This window comes from Megalops cyprinoides, chromosome 1 (assembly GCF_013368585.1).
Source record: "Megalops cyprinoides isolate fMegCyp1 chromosome 1, fMegCyp1.pri, whole genome shotgun sequence".
NCBI lineage: Eukaryota > Metazoa > Chordata > Actinopteri > Elopiformes > Megalopidae > Megalops > Megalops cyprinoides.
The window spans coordinates 14563722-14577725 of NC_050583.1; positions in this window are offsets into that span (position 1 = coordinate 14563722).

A 14004-nucleotide genomic window follows, 5' to 3' on the forward strand; every position below is an offset into this window, starting at 1 on the left:
GAGAGTCACACAAGAGGAGATAGAAACTGTGGAGCTCATCAAAGAACTGTTTGGGGCTGAAGCATCCAGCTACACAATGGTGCTTTTCACTTGGGCGGATGGATTAATAGGAAAAGACGGAAAGGTAAAAACTTTGGACGAGTTTTTTCATGGAAAAAAGAAAGGATCCAGTTATCTTAGAGATATTCTCAAGTTTTACAGGAATAATTATCATTCCTTTAACAACAAAAATATGGATGACCGCACTCAAGTTGCAGAACTGTTGGAGAAGATTGACACCATTGTTAAGATGAACAATGGTGGTTTCTACACCAATATGATGTTGCAAAAGGCACAGATTTCCATCAAGGAGAAGGAAGGTGAGATTTTAAAGGAAAGAAACGAAGAGATGCATATTATGGAAAGGCAGCTAAGACTGTGCTATGAAGGAGAAGCACTGGATCTGAGGATTAGGCAGCTTTGGAGAGAGGAGCACAGACTGGCAAGAGAACGAGCTGAAAAAGACAATTCATTTATTGACTACTTGCTGATCATACTTGGACTAGTAGTACTGACTGTAGCAACAGGGGGAGGAATGGATCTATTTTCAGAACTGGGAGCATTTGCATCTAAAATAAAAAGAACAACACATAGATGCAGTGTGCAGTGACAAAGGAAACTGTGTATGCTCATGGAAGTACATTAATATGGTTAATGTTTGTGGTTTTATAAAGGCCCTCAAGTCACCAGAAAATATGTATATTTTCTCAGTATCACAGCAATATAAGAATTATTTAATTAGAGTGCAGATTTTTATAGAATATATTGAATAGCTGTTCAAGGTTCTACAAACATTTGAATCTTTCATTGTTTGTTGATATATTATGCCCAGAAATGGTAACCATAAATGACACAAAAAAAATCAACTACGCAAATACATATTTACAAAATGTTTTTTGTTTTCAAAACTTTGAGCTTAATGGAACTGAATATATTATGGCTGTGTTTTATATTTTACAATTGTAAAACTTTCTGTCTTGTAGAGCATATACTGTACATGTTAAAATATTAATGAATATTATTAGTATCTGCTTTTTGCTGTGAAAGTATCCTTGTAGCCTTGCAGAATTTTGACATCTGTATCTGTGTCATCTGTACATATATCTGCTTTTTTAGAAAATAATTTCATAAATAATCTGACCACACTAGAAACCCCCTGACATAACTGATGTGACAATTTTTTGAAATTTTGTATATAATTGTTTGCTTCACCTGATTATTTATAATTTGTGACTACATCGCCTAAGATTACTGTCGGTAGCTGTCCAAAATGCCATAGCTATAGGACTGAGTAACATCTTAGGAATAGATCTCCTGTAATCTAAGTATACTTAATTTTTTAGTTTTCTCTCCAATGCCACTTTTTATTTTTCTAAAATGTTGAATAAATGGAATTCTCATCTTTATCTGAGTGATGACCATTTCTTTCATTTTTATTTATTGACTATGGATGGATGCACCAACAAAATGTGTGTTTTAAAACAGTGGGAGTTTTGCCTTTTGTACTTTTAGATGCAGCACAGTATGTAGGTTTCTTAAGCCATGAAGTCAAAAAAGTCATTCTTACTTTGTTCTCATTCACAGTAAGCATTTGTTTGGCTGTGAGTGATTACAGTGGCTATCTTATTATTTTGATTTTATGTTTACATATTTTATCTTTTGTGTGCATGAGACCTAATATGTAAATTAATCTGAATGAATCTTTAATCATGATAATAAATATAATCATAATGATTCATTACACAAAAGTTATCAACCCTACAAAAAATCTACTAAAACTTCAATGTAATCAGATTTTTAAAGTCTAATGTAGAATTCAATTCAATCAATGACAAGATGTGCAGTTACCTGAAAGTGCAACAGGGTAGTGCGATACTGCCGTGAGGTAGGTGAAAATCCCCCTTCAGAAGTGCCAGACCCTCATAAAACACTACAGAATGTGTCTATAAGAGTAATCCATGTCAGATGAGGGTTTACAAAATGCTATACAAAGTGATTTGATGCAGCAGTGTAGCATAATGGTAAGGGGCAGGGCTCCCAACTGAAAGGCTGCTGGCTTGATTCCCCAGTGGGATTAACCTTGAGCAAAGTACCTACCCTACAATTGCTTCAGTAAATAGCCAACTGTGTAAATAGATAAAAATGTAACCTATGTAAATTGCTCTGGGTAAGGGTGTCTATCTATCTAATGCAAGCACAAGGATGTCAACCTTACGCTTTCTGTAATAAAATGTACTGTTTGTGAACAATATGAACATGCTCTCTGCAGTGTAATTAATATTACATTATGACATAAAAACATGAATCAGGAAAAATGATACAATGTATAGTTTTTCTGTTATACTGTATCATGTTTTGTTCCTATTTAACCAGGGTAATTTCTCAGCCTTGTGGGCATTGTAACTTTTTAACAATACCCTGTTGACAATGCTAGGTGCCAAGTGGTTTGAAATTTCAAATATAGTTTCAGTTTTTGCCTCTTTTTGAAAATAAAATCTATTCTGCATTTTGAAACTATACTTTAACAACAGTGGGAGATTAATCAGGTTTCATGCCTCTATTCCCAGGATCAGCTCAAAGGATTGTGCTTGTTGGTGTGAGTGGAGTTGGGAAGAGTGCAACAGGAAACACAATCTTGGGAAGAGAGGAATTTGAGTCAGAAATAAGTTCATCTTCATTGACACTGAAATGTCAAAAAGGAGAAGTAACTGTGTGTGACAGGAAAGTCATAGTGGTTGACACTCCAGGTTTGTGTAACACTGAGCTCTCTGAAGAGGAACTGAAAGAAGAAATGAAGGAAGCTCTGACTCTGTGCAATCCTGGACCCCATGTGTTTCTTCTGGTCATACAGCTGGGTAGATTATCTCAGCAAGAGAAGACAGTGGTTAAAAAACTGGAGGAGCTCTTTGGTGAAAGAGTGCGAGACTACATTTTGGTTCTGTTCACACATGGGGATGGACTGAAAAACATGACTATTGATCAGTTTATTCAGAGGGATGGAAATCTTTACCAGCTGATTGAGAAATGTGGAAATGGGTATCATGTCTTCAACAACAAAGACATGGAAAATGATGGACAGGTCAAAGAGCTCCTGGAGAAAATAAAGGTGATGCTGTCACAGAAAGACAGGGAATATTACATAAGGCAAGGGACACAACACAGCAGGACAGAAAACAAGATCAGACTAGTTGCCGTGGTAATTGCAGCACTGATGGGGGCAGTAATTGGATCAGAGATAGAGACAAAAGTGTATACATTGAGAGGGGCTGAACCAAGAGAAGGCTTGAAAGCTCTAGAAAGCTCAATAATAAGGACAGCAGCTGCAACAGTGGCAGGATCAGCGATAGGAGCAGCAGCAGAAATGGCAGTGTTCATGAGGAACAGATCAGTGATGGAGCCACGAATGAGCTCAGCATTAGTAGAAAGAGTAAGAGCAGCAGTGAGGTCTGGATTTACTGAAGCAGTAAAGGCAGGTGTGAGAGCAGTTATGAGGACAGGAAGATGCAGGGCGATATGGGCAGGAGTTGGTGCAGCAATAGGGGCAGCAGGAGGAGCAGGAATAGGAGCAGGAGTGGGTGCATTAATTGGTACAGGGGTTGCGGCAATCGTGACATAGTCTTTTAGTACAGAGGTGTATTAAAGAATTGTTCAAAATAACTAGTACAAGACACCCACTGTGAATTTTAGCACACCAAAAATGGAGAGAAGTTAGTCAGGCCAGAAAGTCCCTTGGTTGCTTGGCATTGGTTATGCCATATCTGCATATTTTCTCAGCTCCCAGCCACGCATTGTTATTTTTCAACAGTTACATTTAGCCACCTATTTGAAATAACCTAGCTACTGTAGTAGTGAAGTACATTATGCTGGCAACTCCCTCCTGTACTCCAGCCCTCACCTACTTTTTGGGTTCAGCTAGTGGGGGAGTCACATGAAAGGTGCAGTCAAAGGCCAGGAGTAAATGTTGCACTGTATCGCCATGTTCACTCAAACGTACAATAAAATCTGTGCTTTCAGACTTGATAAGTTCTCATAGCCAAACTGCTGTTCAAACCATTGGGTGCATTAATGTTTTGTATCTGATTTGTACATTTTCTAATCACTGTAATTTCAGCCAGATGTTTGTGTTTTTCTTCAACATGGAATATGTTCAGCTCCTGTGTACAGTAAAGGGTCTATTCTGTCTCCCCCTATCTGTATATTTCCCTTGTGTATTAATACTAGTGAAAAAAGAGACATCATTCTGTGAAGAATCGGCCCCTTCCCAATTTTTACTTTTTGTTTTTATTTGTAAAAGAGGCCCATATAATGCCTTCAAAACATGAAACTGTGCAAATGATAATGTCCTGTCGAAATTATCATACAGTTGGAAATGACTACAAAATTTAATTTAAATTTAATGTCAATTTTATTGGAATTACAAATTAATTTTGAACTGGGCAAGCACTGTCAAATACATGCACAATTATTACAGTTTCTCTTGAAACTGTGTTATTCATTGTATAGCATACAGACTTTCATTATATTGAGCTTTTATTTTTACATCTATTTTTTAGTTTTCATTGAGAGGCCTGGAAATCATTACCAAAGAAGATACCACACATTTGGTAATGTCAATGTGTCATAGACATGACGCACTCAGTGCATCAAAGGGCTATGCAACCAAATATTAGACCTTATCACTTTGATTTCTTTTGAAATTCATATGTTAACTTATTTTTGCACATCTGAAAAAAGGGGACTCAGAATTAAAATGGCTCTTTCTATAAAACGATAAAAACATATGTGCGTGTAAATAGCATGAAATAAAAGCTAAAAACTAGTCTCTACTTTGGTCTCATAGTCATTTTTGATCTCAAATACAAATGCCTAAAGTAGCAATAATATCAAATTCCACTCTACCTTTAACATGCCTTTGGAGGGCACTGTATATGCTGTTCTAGATAAGAGCATCTGCATTTATTTAAAATGAATAAATGTAAATTTAAACTTTTTTACATTTACATTTATTCATTTGGCAGACACTTTTATCCAAAGCGACTTATAAGTGAGGTATAATACAACCCAAGAGAAAAACCATACAGAGTCAACAATATTAGAAGTACTGCATGACAAAGTTCCAAAGCTTGGCCAGGCAAGGTACAAACTAGTAGGTAAAGCTAAGGAGTGTGTTAAACCATTACAATTTTTATTATTATTATTCTTTTTTTTGTTTAGTAGGAGATGGCTTTAGTCATGAGAGTTCCTTCAGGGGAAAGTGTTTCAGGTGCTCAGGTGAGTGCGGAAGAGATGTGTCTTCAGATGTTTCTTGAAGACAGACACAGAAGAACGGATGAGGTGTTGAAGTTCATTCCACCATAGGGGGACAATGGCAGAGAATGTCCTGGATAGTAATATAACACCACTATGCGACGGGACCACCAGGCACCGTTTGGTGGCAGATCGTAGCAGTCGGGAGGGAACATAGGGTTGCAGCAGTGAGTTCAGGTATTTAGATTCAATTTTGCTGGTGTTACAACCCAAGACCCAAGGGCAGAAAATACACAGGCCTAGACGGACTCTTGCTAGCCTGCACTCCGTTAGTCTAGGGGATTCGGTAGCCGCCCTACCTGAGCTTCGGTTGTAACCTAAGCTAATGTGTGCTTTAACGTGGACGTCAGTATGGGCGAATCTAATGTTGAAGGTGTAGCACTGAGGAGAAAAGGTGAGCTTACCTCCACCTGGACAAACACTGGGCCCGCTCCTTGGGGTGACACCAGAGTCAGCCAGCCCTCGCTCCTTGTTGTGGGTCGTTCAGGTTTTTTATTTTATTTATTTATTTATTATTATTATTATTATTATTATTATTATTATTATTAAGGTCGGTTAGCCGAGAGTTCAATCACGGTCACACACGGGAAACAAAACAAAGGAGGAGGAGTCCTTCGCCCGAACTCCATTCTCAGCTTCTCCTCGGGACTCCACCCCCTCTGCCCTTTGACACCACTACCCTCTTTATCCATTTCCTTCCAGGAGGCAAACGTCACCCTGCCCCCCAGTGCATGAAGTGTGATACTGGAAGTGTGGTGTCTAAGCTAAGGTGGATCCATATCCGTAATACTGGTCACCCTGTACGTGAGCATCAAGGCCTTGAACATGATGTGTACAGCTATAGGGAGCCAGTGGAGGTGAAAACCAGATGTGCAGCCATGTCCTGTATCAACTGCAGAGATTTAATAATGCATGCAGGGTTACCAGCCAAAAGAGTATTGCAATAGTCCAGTCTTGAGATGACCACTGCCTAGACAAGGAGCTGCACAGCATACTCAGATAGGTAGGGCCTGATTTTCCTGAGATTGTACAGCACAAATCTGCATGATGTGGTAGCTGTAGCAATGTGGTCAGTAAATTTTAGCTGGTAATTAATCACTACCCCCAGGTTCCTTGCAGACCTGGATGCAGTTAGTGTCGTTGAGCCTAGCTGAACGGTGAAGTCGTGCTGGATCAACGGGCTGGCTGGGATGACAAGGAGCTCAGTCTTGGATATGTTGAGTTGAAGGTGGCACTCCTTCATCCAGGCTGAGACATCTGAAAGACAGGCAGAGATCCGCACTGAGACAGTGAGATCATCAGGTTGGAACGAGAGGTAGAGCTGGGTGTTGTCGACATAGCAGTGGTATGAGAAGCCATGCACCTGGTTTATCAGACCCAGTGCTGTTGTGTATAGAGAGAAGAGGAGGGGGCCAAACACTAATCCCTGAGGTACCCCAGTGGTTAGCCGGTGGGACTTAGACTCCCCACCCCTCCAGGATACCTTGAAGGATCTGTCTGTGAAGTAAGACTTGACCCAGCGAAGTGCAGTGCCGGTCATGCCCAGTTCAGCAAGGGTGGACAGGAGGATCTGGTGGTTTACTGTGTCAAATGCAGTGGACAAGTCCAGTAGGATGAGGGCTGATGACATGGAGGCAGCTCTTGCCGCCCACAGGGTGTCAACAACAGACAGGAGGGCCATTTCAGTGGAGTGGCTGGTTTCCCGAGTGGCTGAATCCTGACTGATTGGTCAGGAAAGGAAACAGGAGGAGGGGAGGATGGTGGAGATGGAGGGAGACACAACATGAACTGAACAAAGTAGTGACCGGATATGTGTAGCGGAGTGACAAGGAGGTTGTCAGTGTTACAGTTGGATGATATTCGGGTGGTTTCCCGCTTTGTGACTTGCTGGAGTGCTGACACGTTTCAGGTCGAAAGAGGCCAAAAGAGTGAGAAGGTCTGCAGCTTGAGGTTTGTCCACTGCAAAAACTGCAGACCTAACCAAGTGTAATAATCTTATATATAGATTCAAAATCCAGTTGGTCTTTTTAGTCTTTTTAGTATAAATGGATTATGTAGTGCTTTCTAAAGAAGATCCTTTGACTTAATTCAAGTAAATGTCACTTGCCTTGTCTTGATAAGCAACTTTGTCTTTATTTGAGTTATTTTAACTAGATACAAGACAAAAACATCTCATTTCAAATATCAGCATCAGAGTTATTTTTCAACATCAGTAGTATTATTATATTTCAGCATCAGAGTTATTTTTCCAGCTGGTAAAGTTACAGTATAAGTCAAAGTTCAGACGTTCAAACAAGAACAGTGAGGCTTAAATTGTTTACAGCTCTTTTAATGATTATTACACAATTTGTACATTGCACAATGAACTGATAATCAGCATAACACCCTCCCCTTAAGGTATGGACCAGAAATAACTGATGGTCCCTGAGCAGTGAGGACCCCTACATAGTGTTATTAGGGGCTGCCAGCTACTCAGTACTCCCTCCCTTTGCTTTTTAGAAAGACCCTGGGACCTATAGATGCAAAGAAAACCCAGCACATGATAAACCCCCACCATACATCACTGTGGCCATTGATGCTTTCTTAACAGAGTCCTCCCACTTTTATTGTGAATGTAGAGTTCATGAGTATATCCATATAAAGCAATCATCCCCATCAGAGGAGTAAAGACATTATCTTGTCTGTATTTGTGATCATGACAAAATATGCTATTGTTTATGATGGAAATTGAATCTTAGGTAAGGATGGAATATGGGTAACTGGCTAGGAGAGGATTTACCTTTTTTTTTCCACTGGATGACAAGGCTGAGAGGAGTAAGATGGTCAGTGCAACGGCGTGTCATTGAAGTGTATGCGATACCAAAACATATAAAATAACTCGCTGGTGATACACAGCACAGAGGGGTGGATCATGGATATGTAGTCTATATCACAGGGATCATGTTGGCCTGTTGACTGGCAGTAGCTTTTTCCAATTAAAATGGAATTACATGTTGACTCCCTGGAATAAGGAGTTTTAAATTATCTTTAAAATGCTCAGGCTTTTGTCTGACTATGGACTTTTCCCAAAACAGTTGCGTGGTAGTCGTAGTGAGGAAATGGTCCAAAATCGTACCGATATTCATAATTTCCGACTAGTCGGCACACCGTTAGCTTCCAGTGCTCCAGGTTTGCTGACTCTGGGTCTGGAGCATCTCCTGAGGGTCTCCAGCTCTTATCTCCCTCTCTCTTAAGAAAGACCCTGGGACCTATAGAGGCAAAGTAAACCCAACACATGATGAACCCCCACCATACATCACTGTGGCCATTGATTCTGTCGTTAAAAAGTCCTCCCACTTTTATCCTGAACATAGAGTCCATGAGTATGTCCACATAAAGCAATCTTTGTTTCATCTGACCATGAGGCATGCTTCAGTTTTTATTCAAATGTACTCTGGCAAAATATTGCTTCCTCTGCTTGTGATGTTCCCTTATTCCAACTTCTCTTCCCCTTTTTTGCATAATGACGTACCGGATCACTGCATGTCTCTGTCTGCATGCGTATGTGTGTCTGCTTTGGTCCAAGGTTGTTTTCCAAGCTGCCGCTCCTTGACTCTTGCTGTTTTGATTTGAATGTCAAACTTCCCCACTGAAATCTTTATATTGTCAAATTCACTCACATTTCCATTCTTTTTCAAAGTATTTTGGCTTTTCAAATCCCACCTGCTACAACTCCTGCCAACCAAATCTCTAACCCTGCGCTGTTTAGCTGTTGCCTATCTGCTGGTCCTGGGCATGTCCTTTACTACAAAGCTGGTGGCTCCTCCTGGTTTTGACCTCTGTATGTCCTACTCCTGCACTGCTGTTGCCTCTATGTCAATCTTCTGCTTGATCGTTAACTAGCCCTCAGTGCATTTGGGAGCTATTTCTCATCTTTATACCATCAGAACTCTCTGTTCAGCAGAGCAAGAAAATAGTTGAAACTGCATTTTTTCCACTGACACTTTTTCCCAAAAAAAGTTAATATGTGGAATAGCATACTTGGAGATTCTCTGGAACAGACACCCTTAGATTGTTCAAGACCTGCAGCTGATATAGTCCTCTTTTGCACACTACATTAGAGATGTAATGAAAAGCTAACATAAATTGATTGTTCTTTTCAATATGGGGAGTTCCAGTGAGAGGGGGGAAATGTCTACAGACGCCTTTCTATTCCTACTGTGCAGTTTGGAATACCAAAACTCCCCACTGTACCTTAGAACCATTAGCAGAGTACAGTACAGAAGACACTTTAGCATAAAACAAGGCCCAAAAGGACAAACTGGGGAACAAAAACTGGGAGAGTTGTGTTGGTATCTCTCTAATAGGTGAATTATGACCTATTATAATCTTCTACATACTTCTCTTTTCACTGTAAAACAGAATGCATCATTTCAGCCAACTTGCTTTTTTGTCCAATGTTCATGTGACCTCTGCTACTGCTAGCTCTTAAGGCAACAGGGGATATCATTATAACCATTGTTTCCTGGTTGTTTGGATCATAGTACTAACTGGAATTTCCTTTGTTTGTAATCATAACAATAGGCAAGGAAATTGTTCATGGTGTTCCCATCAGAGAACACATCAACTTTTCAATATTTTTAATGATAACAGATATAGAGATATCATTGAGATGCCATTATTTATCATGTTTCCAGTTGATGACTAATGGACATTGTTGGTTAGATAAGGATTGGATATGGGTAACTTGGGAGAGGATTTAAAGAGTAAAGTGAAGTGACATTAAAATAATCAATGAAAGCAATTTTTACTTAGCAATTTTTACTTACTTTTACTTATTTTTACTTAGAAATTTTTACTTACTTATTGAGGGATACTGACACTGACATAATCAATGGCAGTCATGTTAGTTGAATTTTAATTACATAAAAAATTGTGTAAATACCAGACAGATTATATACTGTATTTCATGTTACCATGATTTATATGTAAGTACATGGCCTCCTATGTAGCTTCCTAAAATAACCCCAAAAATGGAAATTTGGGGAATTTTTTTAAAAATCATTTTCAGTGTAGCTGCCACAAAAAAAGTAACGCTTATTATATTAGGGTCAGTATGACCCGAGATAACTTTTGATGTTGAACTATCTTTATGAGCAGCTCTGTCTAACTCAGAGTGCCACAAACTCATCAAGTATTTCCTCAATCTCATAAATACCTGGTATTAGGCCCATTTCAAAGATATTAGAATGCATGCTAGTTTAGCATGCTAGGTTGCTAGCAGTACACAGTTTCCATGCTTTTCCATAATGTATTCCATACTATATCAAAACCACTGATGCCCCCTGACCTCTAATGATTGACTTGACATTTTACACATGCTCACCTATTAGCAGCACAGAAGTTGACCTTGCATCCCTGGTGTTGATGACAGCACATAGGCATTAGCTGTTCAAATACAGACATTGTTCATGTCAGAGATGACACTACTTCTCCCCAGACCACCCTTTTTATATTTGCATGTGAAGATCTTACCCTTGCATACCTGCATACCTATTGATTTATTATTGTAATAAATCAATGTATTCATTCATACCTGCTTAGTTTTTACCGTTTAGAATTAGCATAAGTATATCAGAGGTTACAATGCCCTAGTCAGGATAATACACACTATACCTTAGCTGAGAAAAAACACATCACAGTTTGATTATAATTATAATTTTCATTGATTATAATTATAAGCTTTATTCAAAAGAAACCTTGGGGTACTTTGCAGGGGTAAGCTAAAGCAACCAATATCGGCCTCCATTGCAACATTAGCAAGTCTGGTGAGAGATTAAACTAAGACCAGCTCTTTTTTGTCTATTATTGATTTGAATTAGTGTATGTTTGGATTATATGGATGTTGGAAAGAAGAGTAACTCAAAGATTTTGTAATCAGTCTTGAAATCAACTTGTTTAGGTTGACGCAAAAAAAAAGAGAGAAAATTACAACTCACTGGCTTCCATTGGGCCGTTTAGATGTGTTCATGGTAATATTACAGAACCACAACCTCCTTGACTTAGTTGAAATATGTCTATAGATAGTCTCATTGGCATGCATAAGTTTATAGCTTTATCTTCTCTCTCTTACAAAATTTGAACATTTAGATGTTATAGTCGGCTACTTCAAAAAGGGGTGCTATAGACTTAATTTATGTTAAGATTCATAAATATCAGAATCTGTTGCATCTTAAAAGGCTAAGAGTTGTATTTTGGGGAATTTTATGACAATTTTACCTATATCCAAAACATTTTTCATGCTTTTGCAGTGCATGGGACGTTTTGGGGGCGCTAGAGAGTTAACAAAACAGCTAATGTTGTTTATGACTATTTGGCTGTATTCCACACTTATAGCTGTAACATGGTGCCAAATGTCACATTTGTATTCAAAGGTTTAGTTGAGTTATGAGATAAATTGGACCCTGGGTGATAATGACCCAAAGGTAATAGGTGTTAGTATTTCTTAAGACAATAGGAGGGTTAAGGGTTTCTTTTCCTCTTTTTGAATGCCCCGCTATACAGTATCACAGAGATTCCACTCACCAGTACGCCCCCCCCCCCCACCCCCAAAAAAAGAGAGAGTGCAGAAAAAAAAGAGTGCTCTTCCTCAGTACACATGATGCCATGTGCTGCTTCTGTCCACTCCATACTGCAGTCCTCAAGCCAAGCTTGCACACATATGAGTCAGAGGAAGACATTCAGCTTTATAAAGACAGGCTTGAGGCTGCTCAATCGACCAGCAGGGATTGCTGATATGCAATGAGACAGACAAACCCCTGGCTGACCTACTCATTCCTATGCCCCAGGGGAATCAAGTCAATTTGTTCCACTGTTGACATCAGGCAACAGACATCATCACCTGAAGACATGGCCAGGACCAAAACCGGGTACTAGAGCTCAGCTTCTATTCTATTCTATTTTGCTTCTATTCAAAGCAAGCATGTGTATTTGGAGAAAATGAAAGTTCTTTCTGTATATGCATGGTTATTACAATCACAAAAGATCTGCTCTCAACACTCAAATAAAAAGATGAAAAATATTCTTCATATACAGTATGAACCTAAATGGCCAAAGCAACTTTTCTCAACATGCGTCCACATGAAAATGTTGTGTCAGTGGAGACAAATGTAGAATTTTAATCACCATTAAAACTAATAAGAATCTTCATTAACTTTTTTTAGCATTTAGGATTTGAAAATAGCATGAAATGCCACAGGCATGTTGACATCACCCACAAGACCAAGGTAAGACATTCCAACTGTATAAGCAATGATGGGGTTTTGTCTTTTTTGATGAGGGCATCCTTTGCAGCATTCTTGCAAACCAGTAACTGAGATGTTTTAGCCCCCAGCCGGTGACTGGCTCATACTGTAGCTGGCACAGAACAGAAACCAATTTGCTTAAAATTAGCTGAGTGCCTGAATGCCAGTCAATATGGAAGAATAAGGAAGGCACTTTCTTCAGATAAAACACCTTCTTGAGAAATAATCTTAAAACCAATAAAGTCTAAAGCAAACTGAAACCACTATGCATCCACCCAGACAACACACTTTCTTCCTTTCTTCCTTACCAGAAACATCTATCAAATTATACAAAACAATACATGTAGGAGCCATAGCCATTTAAGTTTAATTTATGTTTTGGGGATTATTATTTATGGTTATGGATACATGGTAATGATATCACTTTTTGCATTTGGATATATTTGATGCTTGTATGGCGCCCTGGGCGAACCCCCCTTCAGCCCCCCCCACCAACAAAAAAAAGGCACCATTGTGCACTAACTGTAATTTTTATTCAGACATTTGGAACAACACAAATAAATAATCATAACATTTCAAACTATATAAATATAAAAATATATACAAAAATAAGACTCATAAATATCAAAAAGAAGTAACAAAGACAAATAGAAACAAATTGTAGTATATAAATACAAATAAAAAAGAGAATCTAATTACATTGCATTTAGCAGATGCTCTTACCCAGAGCGACTTACATCAGTTACAATGTTATCCATTTCTACAGCTGGATATATACTGAGGCAATTGTGGGTTAAGTACCTTGCCCAAGGGTACAACAGCAGTGCCCCAGCAGGGAAATGAGCCAGCAACCTTGTGGTCAGGAGTCCTGTTCCTTGGCCACTCTGCTATACTGCTGCCCCCACTCTTTTTACAGTATTATCCTATTGCTAACAAAAACACACAAATAAAACTAAATTGCACAAATCCTATATCACACAAATACAAAAATAGAATAGCACACTTAAAAAGAAGAGAACCTGATTATTACACTATTGCACTGCAAACAAGAAACACATAAACTAAATTGCACAGCTGCCTAAACCCTGACCTTTCTTAAGAAATCTGTCCAGCAATTGCATGGTTAATACTGCTGACAGCAAGGCCACTAAGGCGTTGCTGTGACATGGTGGACCTCAGGTAGGAATTGATTAGCCTCAGCTTTGAAAAGCTCCTCTCTGCTTCAGCTACGGTCACTGGAAGAGTAAGACAAATTCTGAGAGCAGTCCACAAATTTGGATAAATTTCTGAGGGCTCCCTTTCGTGTATAAATATCAGCAGCTCAAGCAGGGTCATCGTCTTCGATGGCACGTCAGGCAAGTTCTTCAGCCCCTGT